Source organism: Lonchura striata, chromosome 15 (genome assembly GCF_050655825.1).
Source record: "Lonchura striata isolate lonStrDom1 chromosome 15, ASM5065582v1, whole genome shotgun sequence".
Lineage (NCBI taxonomy): Eukaryota > Metazoa > Chordata > Aves > Passeriformes > Estrildidae > Lonchura > Lonchura striata.
This window is the reverse complement of record NC_140717.1, coordinates 14,741,374-14,754,530: the sequence shown is the minus strand read 5'-3', so window position 1 is coordinate 14,754,530 and position 13,157 is coordinate 14,741,374. Positions and strand designations below refer to the sequence as shown.

At 44.8% G+C, this 13,157-nt stretch overlaps 1 protein-coding gene across 1 annotated transcript in view; it reads left to right on the top strand.

Annotated features, from left to right (window-relative positions):
* LOC144247222 (uncharacterized) overlaps positions 1 to 13,157 on the top strand; it is a 109,394-nt gene that overhangs the window by 32,815 nt on the left and 63,422 nt on the right. The window contains exon 5 of the mRNA XM_085593382.1: positions 10,357 to 10,503. The gene's annotated coding sequence lies outside the window, so the exon portion shown is untranslated. The remainder of the gene's footprint in view (positions 1 to 10,356; positions 10,504 to 13,157) is intronic.

The following is a 13,157-nucleotide window of genomic DNA, read 5'->3' as shown; positions in this document are numbered from 1 at the left end:
GAGTTAAATCCATGTACACAAGGAGAAGTCAAATAATATTTTTTGAGTGACTAAATCGCAATAGCTGCATCAGCACAGCTGCCTAAGGCTTCTCTCCTTTTTTAACAAATCTACCAGCACCATCCTAGGTGTTAATTTTAGAGGATAATCTGCATATCTGCACATGTGGGTTAGAGCTCACTGCTGATCTGAACCTGCCTTTCTCTAAAGCTTTCAACATGCCTGAAGCTCTGTCTTTATGAGCTGCTCCTCTCTGTAAAAGAGCTAAACCAACTACAGAAATCCAGTTCCCTCCACCCTGAACTGGGGGAGTTTGTGGGTCAGGTGCAGAACCTTCTCCTGGAAAAGGTGGTGTGGAATTGTTGGGATCACCAGCTTGGGGTCAAGGAAAGAAGAACTGGGTCCATCACTGGCCAGTTTAAAGAGCTGCCCTTCCAATTCCACCTCGCACGCAGAGGACTGCCCACCACAGGGCTGGTGTGCTGGTGCCAACAAAGGACTGAAACCAGGCCCTCAAGGGACCCTGGTAAGATCATGGTGCTGGAGCAGCTCCTGTGGAGAAGGAGCTGAGGTCCCAGGAGCCCTCTCATGTCCTGACCATGAAATGCAGACCATAAACCCATCCCCCGCCAGGTGGCTTCCAGTTGCAGGAGCTCTGTGCTGAAGCACAGTCATAAAAATAACTAAATTATGTTTCATTTCACTGATGGGTTTGCGTGGCTTGTAGTGGCCACAGCTTAGCAAGGCACCTGCCTAAAATTAAGCACACTACTGGCTCTGTGCCCTGCTTTGCTTTACTGGGGTACAAAGAAGTCTGGTTCTCTTCCTATCAGTTCATTCTAGCAGCAAAGTGAAATAACTGTCCACTGTGCTGGCCTGCTTGTACCTCTTGGACTCTGTGCTTAAAGAAAAAAAATAGAAACTCGAGGGTGCAAGTCATGGAATGGGGGGAAGTCCGTCACTTCCTCAGGAAACACCTATAACAACAGTGCTTGGAAAAAATATTCAAGAAAACCTCTCCTGTTTTGATTAAAAAAAAAACCTTCTCTGCTCTAACTCCACAACATTCTCCTTTTATTTATTTTCCTAGAGACATGGTCCAATTTTTATATTTTGCTGAGTTAAATGAGCAATAAGTAGTAATCAGATGTTGACATAAAGTTATGTGTACACCTGCTGACTGACTCATAAAGAACAAGAATGCTTTTAGTTAAGAAATGGCAAGAAAATTAAAATACAGCAAATAACTTCACTAATAAGAAACCCAGGCAGTTAAATTATATACATTTATTAAATCACACAAGACTTCTGAATGACCTTTTTAGTTTGATGCTGCCTGATGAAAGCAATTCTGATTTCAGTTCTGATTCAAAAAATCTGGAATTCTTCAAGGTTTTCCAGCCAAACTGTGTATTTTAATCTTTCAGGTAAAAGGGAGAGGGAGTGATGGTGCCAATCACTGTAAATTCTTATCTCACCCAACTCCGAGTGCCAGTTGGGCATGTGACTCTTGGATTATTAATGCCTTGTTGGATTCTTAGCAGGTGTAAAATTATCACTCGGTGCCCCAGTCAGGAACACAAGAGGCCCATGAACAGTGAACTGCAGAGATGTGTGTGCACCTGTGTCTCCATTGGCGCTCGAGGTGCTGAACTGGGGGTCTGCAGTGTAAAAATGTGAGAGCTGCTGCCATTCCAAACAGCACAGAATTGCTGGCTGAGAGCTGGGGTAGGTCTAGGTCTGAGCACACCGGGACCCCTGGGGATTTCTTGCAGTTTCTGTGGGTCTGAGGCATCAAGAAACAACAGTACTGACCCAGCCAATGTGCTCTATTTTCATACTAACTGTGATCTTTGGGTGCTCTCAGAAACCTTTCTATTTAGAGAAATGCATCTTCCTGGTTGTAGTAGACTCTGACTTATTATAATCAGTTGTCTCAAGCAGATAACTGCACTGGTGTTGGGCATTGTAAAGCTTTAGGCCACTTTGCAACAAGCCCAGAGTGAGTCTAGAGCTGTGATATCTCTGTGAACAGCATGTCAGTCTTTAATGGTTTTTCAGTTAAAAAAAAGTAAGCCCCAGCAAAGGGTGAATTTGATCCTCTCACCATGTGGTGGAGGGAAATCAGAGAGGTGGTCTTGAATTTCAGGCATGAGAGTTGAGTGCCTTTGAACTAACTTCTGGGTCAAGAGCAGTTTCTCAGAAACAGGATATGTGATGTGAACTTCACAGCCTATAACTGCTTCCTAGTTAAGACAGACACTGATAAGCTGTACTCATGAGGTGTGCAAGAGCTCCAAGGGTGTTTGTGGTAATGTCTCAGTGATCCCTTGTCTTTCTCATTTACAGGCTGAATTGGTGCTCGGGGAGTCTGGGAATTCACAGCTCTTGGTTAAGATGTATTAATCCAGAAAAACCACCTGAGAGTTTTGGTCACAAGGGTAACACAGAATGTCACACTGCAAAGTTAGACTCTTGACATGCCAAGTATCTTCCTGGTGGTGGATGATGGTGTGATTTTGGGGGCTCTGTGTGTATGAAAACCTGCAAGACTGGAATTGAAGGGCAGCCAGTCAGGGAAGGAGCAGAGCCTGGTCTGCTGTGACACTGACAGTCCTCCCAAGGAGAACCCCAGGCACACCAGAGCAGTCTGGCCATATGGCTGGAGCTTGCACTCAGGCAGCATTTCTGAGCTAAGTCTGGTCTATCAAAAGGCTGTTTGACCAGCCTGCATTCCTGCTGCTCCTCTCTCCACCAGGAGATTTAATGGGGCTGCTGGGACAGAGCTTTGCTTGTTCAAATTTCAAACAGCATTGCAAGGAATGCAAGGAAGTTGTTGGACATGTTAATCAAAGAAAACTCATATTCAGGAGTTTGATTTATACCTGTGCCCTACACATAGACCATGTAGGCTGCTAGATTGACACTCAGGCTACAGGTTGTAAAACTTCTCACATGGATTCTGCCCTCTGCCCCTTCCAGCCACATCAGACTGGAAGCAGCTCATATCTGTGTCCCAGATGCCTCATGAAAGAGGGACACTCTGACTCTTGAGAGGCAGTTGTGCCCTCAGAGCTGCTCTGTACCTTCTTTTTATTCCTGCTCTTCTCCAGCTCAGATATGTTCACTTTAAAAGCCCTAGGACACCAAACAGTTCTTGTCCAGGATCTGACCCTGTAACAAAGACAGTGCAGTCTCTCCACCTAGAAGAATCATTCCTGTGAAAAAACAAGAGGGTATTTATCCCTGTCTACCACATCTGCAAACTCCAGCTGGAATCTGAAAGCTGAGCTAACGTTTTTGTTGTCATTAGTGCCTCTTTGTAGGAAATCCTGCCTAGAATTGCTTGCAGAATACATCCTTCACACTAGGAACCAGTGATAAGTAGCACAATGTGTGCAGTGCTGTAGTGTGCCCTCCTTCTGCAGCTCACAGCATGGAATGCAGACACTGAAAGGCCACCAAATTGCCCACAGAATGTGTGCTCATGCTTGTGACACTCTTGGGGAGATTAGGAGCCAGTCCTGAATTCTGAGCTCCCATTACCAGTGCAGCTTGTTCATGAGGCCTCAGAAATGCTGGCAGCTTTGATCGTTTCAAGTCCTAGCATATAACTGGGGATGCCAAGCTCTGAGTTCAAAGTCTGTCAGTCCCCAGATCCATAAACTGATCAACAAGCACTTGCATGTCATCATGCAAAAAGGACTGATGAAGGGGTGGGGTGGGAGTGCATTCCTTCCTTCCCCAAAACTCCTGGGCCATGCCTGGAGGAGGCTGGATGCTTTGGTGTGATTGCTTCTGGTCTTTTCCTTCCTTCTTCACATTGTAAATTATTTAGGTGTCAGCATCAAAGATCAGAGAGGAGCACAGGAAAAAAAAATCTCAAGTAAGTGCTTTATATTCTTTGGGATCATCTGTCCAAAGAGCTCTGCTTGCTTTGTGAGCATGGGCTGCATTCAGCCACAAAACATCCCTATAATAGTTTACAGCTGGGGAAACTGAGGCATGGGGCTGTTAAAACGTGACTTGGCCAGAGCATCTGCACAGTCTCTGCCAGAGATGGGAGGAGTGTTCTGTCCCCTGACAGCTCCTCTGCATCTGCAGGAGCAGGCTTCCTCCCTCCAGCAGCTCGCCAAGGGCTGCACCAGGGGAACCCTGCTCCTGCACATCTCCTGCACATCTCCTGCTCCTGCACATCCTGCCCCTGCTTTTAGCATGGTAATGCTGCTCCCATGACAACTTACTGATCCCATCTACACCCAGCCTGCTGGCCACTCACCAGCCCCATGCCTCCAGTGTTACACACACCCTACCTCTCTGCATTCCCATCCCAAAGCATCATCAGCCTCTTCTGCAAAACTTTGGCCCACATACCGATGTTCTGGGTGAGTTCCTATCCATCTAAAGCTCTCCAAATTTCTTTCACTTTATTTTCCTCACTGGAATGGAAAAGGGCAAATGTCTAGAGATGCTCTTAGAAGAGACTTTCTCCAGGCTCTGCTGAACTTCATGCTGTGCTGCCCCTTTCCTGGGCTAGCATACAGGACTATCAGGCTCCCTGTGGGTGCTTTCTGCTCTGCTGGATTAGTCCAGCTGCCTGAAGAGGAGGGATGTCTTGTTTGGTGTCTCTTCATCATGTAGATTTTACCAGCAGTGGAGTTTAAGGTTGCTATAAACAGTTTTGTGCCTTGTCACAGGAGTTACCCACTTATTACAGTTTTCTTCCTTGTCAACAGCCTTCCTCAAAATTGGCTGTAGCAAAAGTTTTGGAGGCTGTGACTGCACAGCGTTCTTTGAAATGCCCTGTTCTAGAATAGCTGCAGCTCCCTGACTGGGGCAGGGATGTCTGATATCCTGAGGAGCTTTACCTGTTCCAGCCATCTAGTTTTATAACTTAACAACATGGCCTGCAGCTCTTTGGTGGATCCCTTATCCTCGAATGGTCTTGTCAGTTCTGCAACCTCCTTCTGATTTTCCTAGGAAAGGCTACTCAGAGATCTGCCGACAAGCAGAGGGAGAGTATTTTTTAAAATTATGACAAGAGAACAAGAGACTCCCTAATGTGAGTTGGACTTCCCAACATTCCTTCAGGAAACACATCATAAAAGCATTTTTGCTTCATTCCCTTGTCTGTTCCCCCACTCCCATTTTAAAGAAATGAAATCCAGCCCCTCTGGGGTGGAACACAGCATCCACTGAGCAGCCTGTGGTAAAACCACCTGCCTGGGTTAAACATGGAGCAGCAGATGATTTTGTCTCCCTTGGAAGGTTACATAGGGTACAGGGAAGCTTTGTAGCTGACCCAGAGAGAAGTGCCAGGCCGTGCTCTTAGCTCAGACAAAAATTGCTTGTGCTGGGGAAGGTGGTTAAGGGTGAGCTGAGGTTTCTCAGAGTCCTGAGCCAGTGGGTAGCTCCTGTCTGGAGTTTGGTTGTTGTTGGCTCTGTGTAGGCTTTGGGTGCTGGAGGAAGTGAGAGGTGATAAAGTTTGTGCTCTTGGCAGACCCTTTCTGATCTTGGCAGATCCTATGTTGTGTCCAGATGCTGGCAATTTCTTCACTGTGTGCATCTGCCAGCAGGGTTTTTGTATCACTCAGTGGATTTAAAGTTTTCATGGGCATCTGAGAAAGGCTTTCTGCAGTCCAACACTGAATAGCAGAGATCAAAAACACACCTCTATCATTACTAAAGCAAGAAAGACATTTATTGCTTGGGTACCAAAATGAGGCTTTCAGGACCTGCCACTGGCTGTTTTCTGATGTTGGCCAAATCACATATTTGTCCTCACAACATGCCTCAGGTTCCTCACCTCTAAAAGAAGGACAAAGTATTCCTCAGCCCTCCCCTCCTCACTGTGCTGCTGTGGAAGGAAACCTGGTGAGTACTGGTTTTCTTGTGTTATAGCTCCCAGTACTGTGTGGCTTTAACAGTAATTCAGCCCAAAAGAAGAAATCAACTTACAGAAAACCTTGAAGAATGTTACAGATTGTAACCTCACCAAAAGGATGAAACAAATATCTGATCTCTGAAAGAGCACACTAAGGGAATCTTCTTTTTATAAAGCCTTGGAAAATCTTTTTTTGTTTTCTTCTCTACAGCTTAGGATAGTGAATCTAGAGCTCAGGTAAGCTTGCCAGCCTTTAAGGGAATGTAGAACAACAGCAGACTGTGGAGACAGAAACCTTCAGCAGTGTGTGCTGTAGGGAATGGTGTGATCCAGGCCTTGGATGAAATGCTTCAGGCAGCTACTTCCACACCTTCTGACATTCATACAGAAAATTTGTCTTTTTTTCCTTTGGCTGCCTCACCCCATGACCCAAAATGCCTAGTCCTTCTCAGCTTCATTCTCTGTTTGGTTCCTGCAGCCTCCACCTCCATGGAGACAGAGAAAATTAGCATTTTTACTTTGGTCTGATGAAGAAAATTCATACAGGGTTTTTAGATTGGATGAAGATTCCTAGTGTCCTGCTGTTAATTTAAGAAACTTGTTCAGAAAGAATTTTTAATGCTTGGAGGAGTTGAATGAATCCAAAGAGAAACAGTGGGCTGCTGGAGAGGGAACGGGGACATCACGTTTGCCAAGTGATGGATTTAGCTCTTGGTGGAGCACCCCAACACCCATCTATGCTGGGGTTCCACCCTCTCAGTGTCCCTTTACTGCCTTAATGTTTGGATTCTTAAATCTGGCAGGTGCCTGGATCTGCTGAGCAGGTTATGGCCCCAGTGCTATTTTTATCTACTGACTTAACAAGCAGTTTGTAGAGCTGTAGCAGGCAGGAAATAAAGTCCCTCTAAAAATACAGAGGGTAACTTTTAAGAGGTGGATTTTTAATTGCAGCTTGAGCAAACTATTTTTAGTTTGCATGAGTCTGCTCCTTCTTGTCTCCTCTGCAATCTGGAGCTTCCCCAAAGAAGAACTTGTCATGGTTGTAGCCTTATGGCCCCACGAGTCTGTGCCTCTGCTTTCCCTGAGCTTCTGGCATCCCTGCCAAGATCAGGCAACAGCAGCCCCAGATTGTCTCTCCAAATCTGTGCATCTGCAGTTGGGCTGAGGGGAATCCAGAAAGGGGAAAACTGAGGAAATTGCTTTCCTCCCTCTTTGGGGTATAAAATGTTCTCTTCTTTCAAGTTAATTTGTTCTATGAAAGTTCCCCTTGAAATAATTTTCCAACTACTTTGAAAGATCAAATAGATTATATTGAAAGCTACTGTAAGATGAAGTGCCCATTTGGATTTAATAAATGCTGGTTTATAGAGTTCAGCTCGTTATTTCTTTGGGATAAACCTATAGAGAATGGAAGGGAGGGAAGATTTTCATGTTTCTGAAAAACTTAGCCCACAAACAGTAAAAACATACCCTAGAAATATACCAGCCACAAAAATGACATATTAAATGCAGTATTTATGACCTTCTGTATTTGTTTTGCATAAACTTTTCTGGTTTCTATTACACAGATTGATTTATGGAGTTTATTTGGAATAAATGTAGTGCATATTTGAAGCAAACAGAGTCCTGGCCTGTGAAGCACCCAGGAGATACAAAACCTCTGTATGGTTCAACCTGGAAACCTCCAAATCCTTTTTATCAGAATATCTTTTTCCATTGAGAATAAAATGCAGAAAAATAATAAGAGATTAGATGAAGAAAAGCAATTTGGGAAAACATATGTAGCCAAAGTTTCTACTAAAATTGATCTGAACTTTGTATTCAGTGTCTCATTCTGTTCCTTAATGAAATGTTCTTTATCCAAATGGAAATTTTACCATGAATATAATTTTTCACAGATTTGTTTGGGAGGTGTGGGGAGCTGACAGGGGCTGGAGGGGATTGAAAAGTTCTCAGAAAACATTTTGATTTTACTGAAATTCTTGTAACTTTAGAAGGCACACCGAACTAGAAACCTCTTAGTAGCTTTTCCATTAACTTCAACCTTTAGGAGTGAAGAGAAGCAAACAAGAAGAAATTTGCCCATAAACCATTAATTCTTGATCTGTAAATGAGCTAATAGCATATTTTAGCAGGTTGGGGGAAAAACAGTAAAACAAAGATTGTCTGTATTGATTTATTTTTAAAGCACATAAGTTACATTTATCTCTGCTTTCCTCCTGTTCCTCTGAAAGGCTTGGCATCTGCCCTGTTCCTTCCTGTAACTGGATTATTTGTGTACTTTTAGTGCATTTCTAGATTGGCTAAAATAGTACCTTTTCTGTATATTTTAGAGGGGGTTTCCAAGCCATTACAGCACAAAGATTCTCTCAGAAACCTGAGTGTCCTTTACATGCCCACAGCAAAGCACCTGGGCTTTAAATACCCAGTAAGTGATCTGCACACTAATAATTATTAGGCGAATAAAATTTATGGTTATCCTGAATTTGTTATTGAGAAAATGCTAGCAGATAAAAACTGAGGCTTGTCAGCTTTTTAATAGCTAAAAAATGATACTTTAATCTGCATTTTCCTGCTGCCACAGGGTCTGAGTGGCTGCAGACAGGAAGAGTGTATGGTCGTATGCTGCTGAAAACTAATCAGTGGGCTGTTCTCCCAACTGTGTCATCTTTCCAAAAACCATCTGGTATTTAATGTCATAAGTCTATTTTTCACAAGCTGCCTAGAGTTCTCTCTATAAGAAGATCCAAGGCTGTAGTCAGGTTGTCATCATCTGTGCTAAATGAAATGGGGAGATCCCAGCAATCTCCCACCTGCTGGCCTGAGCACTATGACCCATATGGTCACTCCCTAACCCAGACTGATCTAGGGGGAAAGTGACTGCAGGTGCAAAATGGCTGTCCAAATGAACCACCTGTGGAGTTGTTCTCCTCCATCTTTTGGAAGAGGGGTATTTTTAATCTAATCCTTTGTGGCGCACTGGATTGCAGCCTCAGCATTGTCATGGGCTCATCCAGATTAAACTTTGTTTCTTTGCAAGCCAGGGTACCCTGAAAGATGTGCTCTCACACATGTGGGTCTCAGCAGTGACCATGTTTGGTGGATTGTGTGCTTGGCTCCTGCCTGGCAGTTTGTGCTTTCCCCTTGTAATCTCTCGTGTGTGATTCCCCTTGAGCCCCACATTGCTCTGAGAGCACTGAGACAATGGGGGCCTCCTACCTTGCCAGGCTCGAGCACTTACGTAAGTGGCTGTCCTTAATTAGGACCTATTTGATGGAGAAATAATTGACCGTGGCACATGAGTGCTGATGTAACCAGGTTGAGGAAGCATCTTTTTCATGCTGTCTGAGTAGAGAGCCATGGGGAATGGAACCAGAGAGAATAGCACTAAGGAACAAATCCTGTCCTCCAGCCTGTGGGCACAAAAAGCTTTGATGCCCAATTGTTAATTGCTGAAAGGATGCACAGATTCCTCTGGCAAGGCCTTCCTTAAGCATCTGACACTGCACTCTGGCAGGGGAAGAGCTTTGAGGTGGCTGTGCTTGACCCACTCTGCCCCAAGATAGCTTTTGTTGTAGTAATAGTCTTCTGTCTCTCAAGTGGGAATTTTTTATTTCAAGCTGCCTATTCTTTGGAAGTTATTTTGAACTTCAAAGAGCTGGGTTGAATAACTTTTCTTTGCCTTGCTTTGCCAGAGAAAAACCTGGGCTGCCTGATTTCTGATGTACTGCTTCTTGTACTTCACAGCCCTATTCACAATCGTGAGGGGTTAAATAGTAAAATGCTACAAGTAGTAGGATATCAGCAAACTGGTAGGAGAAACTGGAGCCTGATTGCTCTGTGCATTTAAGAATCTCCAGGCATATTGGCAGAAGCCCAAATGTGCCCAAGAGGCCAGGATAAGAAAGCTGAGACTATTGTTCTTCCTTGGCTAACATGGCATTCATTGAGGCACAAGCTGTTGCTGCAGGACCAGACTCCCACTTCCCTCTCCAGCTGCTAGTTTTCCCTCAGAAACCTGTTTTGCTCTCCTGTATAGAAATAACTGTGATGTACTTTAGCAGATGTCTTGTTTGTGATGGCCCCCATCCAAAACCTACTGATATCAGAGGAATGTTTTGCAGGGACTCGGAGGGATTTTAGATCAGATCTGAACCTTTGCAGCTAGTTTTGTATTGCTTTCCTGCCAGGACTGACTGTCCAGCCACCAAACTCCTGAGAAAATCAGCATGAAGTGTCAGTCAGGGTTCAGTTCAAGTGACAGCTAAATTTGCCTCTCTGGAGATGAATAAGAGTTGGTGGGCCTGAAATGCAAACGACCTCAAACAAAGCCAGCCAGTGTCCACACCAGCAAGTTTTTAAATCATACAGTAGCCTTCAACCATTAACACTTCAAACACCGTCTGGCCCTTTGAAAAGGCAGTTCATTTATTAATGTTCCTGTTAAAGTCCCTTCCACACTCTGTTCACAGGATTGCCTCCTGGATTGGTCAGACCCTGGCTTCTCGATCCCACTCAAGCAAGAATGAAAACCAGCCCTGAAACGTTTCAGGAGAGATGGCAGGATCCAGTGGTGGGATGTCAGTGTCTGGAGTCTGGCACCTCCCCTCCGTTTTTGAGTGAGTCACGGCTCCTTCCTCTCTCTGTCAAGGCTGGGAGGCTGCTCAGACAGACATGCCTGCACTGTGGTGGCTGTAGATCCAACTGTGGTTCCAGGGATGGCAGGGAGTTTCTAAATTCACTGCTAGATCCTGCTCACTGGCATGTGCCTGAAAGCCTGAAAAGGTCTTGGATCTGCCATGCTCTGGTTGTCACCCTGTCTGACAAGAAACATTCTGGGCTGTGAGATGGAGCTGCAGAGCTGCCCTGAGATCTTTTTAAAAGTCTGTCTCTGGGTTCTCTGATCAGAAGGCTGTGCAGGGCCTGTCTTCAACTCAGATTCCCCACACAGAAGCTGACCTGCACGCTCCCCTTGCTGGGTTTGGACATCTCTACTTTCTTGATTTTAAAATGTTCTTTAGAGCAAAAAAACCCAAGAATGTTGTCTTTTCTCCTGTTCCATGGACAGACGCAGTGCAAGCAGAGTAAGCATGAATTGCACCACACTTGCTGCTCACCAGCTGGCCAGGGGAGAACAGTGCTTGCCTCTGTCTGGGCTGTGGGGCTGGAAAGGTGAGGCTAGCAGCAGGAGGCAAGACAAATACGAGCCTGTTTTTGATTTGCCATCTGACCCCTGCCAGCTCAGAGCACCCTGTCTGTAATCGTGACCTAAATTAAGCCCAAATGCCATGAGCAAGGCTGTTGCTTTCTCTCACGATGCAAGTGTTTCCAGGTACCTAGCCCAAGATTTATAATCCAGCACTAATTACATTCTTGTTTGTGTCTGCTGTCATGCTGATTTGGGCTTTCTGTGGTTTGTTAAGTCCAGGAGCGTGCCTAGCCCTTTGTGCTGCCAGCCTGTGTGTGGAGACAGCAAGGGGCATCCGTGGCTGACAGCTTAGCAAGCTGCTGGAGGAAACCTGCTGGGCTGGGCTGGCTGTCTTTAGTAGCCCAAATATCATGGGAGACATTTTGGCTTGTTAAATTCTTGACTGCACAGGTCTGCTGTCCACGGTAGGTTCACTTGAAGGAAATAGCTCTGGCAGCAGCCCAGCAGCAGGAACACTGCTTTTCTCTTAAATGTAGAAGAAGACAGAGACTTGGTGTTCCCAACTCTTGCCTTGTTGATGGTGGATGACCAGCATCTTTAGCTGAGCTTAGGTGCAGTGGTTTGGCTGTGAAGCGGAAGATTAGATCCTTGTAAACAAGGTCTGCAGTTGATTACCAATAATTAGCACAGCTTCTCCTGTCAGGGTACGGAAAGGAGCAGGATGGAATAACAACCCTTGTGATGTCACATGGCTCTACAGTGTTGGCTCCCATGGGCTGGGCTGTGCTGGGGACTGTGCTGGGCAAACCCTTTGTGAGAATCCACAGAGCAGGACAAGATTTTATTCTGCATTGCAAAGCCTCTCCCCAGAAATACAGGAACGGTTTCTGAAGAAACCCAACTGGGTGTATGCAAAACCACTGGCTTCTCCAAGGAGCCAAACTGAGTTTTCACTTGTATGGTCTGTGCTGGCTCCCTCCTGCCATTCTGTGCCAGGTGACACCACCACAGCCAAACTTAAGACTCTCCAAATTGCTGTGGAGGAGAGCCCTAGTGCATATTAGTGGAAAAGCAGTTCCAAATATAATATAATGCTTTCTTCTACCCTTTGTCTGCTTTCTGTGTTTTCTCCCTGTGCCAGGAGTTCTTGAAGTCTGTGTTATGATTGTGACATTGGGACAGACAAGTCAGGCAAATTCTTCACACACACACACACATGCTCCAAGCAAACCAGACATCCGGTATTTAGAAATAAACAGCGTAAAGAGATTTGGGAAAGTTACTGTTCATGCCAAGACATTTAAGAGGCATCTTGGTTCAAGCAAAAGCCTCAACTCATTTCCATTTTAATTTTGGGGTTTTTTTTTCACTTTGTTTAACTGTTGAGTTAGTTATTTCAAACCAAACTGGATTTTTCCTATTTCCAGTTGATCATAATGAGGTAATTTGTCTTCCACTTACATTTTGAGGTGCTGGTTTTCACCTAAATATTTTATCTGTCAATGGACAATCATTTTACTGATGGAAAAAAAAAAATTAAGTTTCTACCTATCCCCTGGTAATTCACTGAAGTTTAAGCTGACTCTCTTCATCTTAAACTCTTGGTTTCCATTGCTTAAGAAGAAACTCCCTCCTTCACTACCCAATACCTGGGTTAGCAGGGATTGGAGGGAGACGGTGGCCATCCAAGAGAGGTGTCAGGTTCCACTTCTGTCTCCTGTCTGCATCACAAAGTGTCACTCAGAGGGCTAAAATCTACAGACACCATTGCCTATAGACTGGGCACTACTGGTCTGCAGTCCTGGAAATTTGGACCAAATCCAGCCTGGGTTTTGCTGGTTTTTAAGGGTCAGCAGTCATTAAAGGTGACGAGAATCTTGGAGTGAGACCCAGTCAGCAATCACTAAACACAGGTGTACAGAACTGGTGACGTTACTTATTTGTAGCTGTAAAGGAAAGTATGGCTGCATAGAGCATGTGTCCTGATATGTGTGCTCAGTTGTGGGATTGTGGTTTGTCTTTGGTTGTGCTGTATATTTTTGAAGTGGAATTGAAGCCAATGGTGTATATACTTTGTCTCGTGTGTATTCAGATTTATGTGGAATGGATTTGAGAAAATATAAC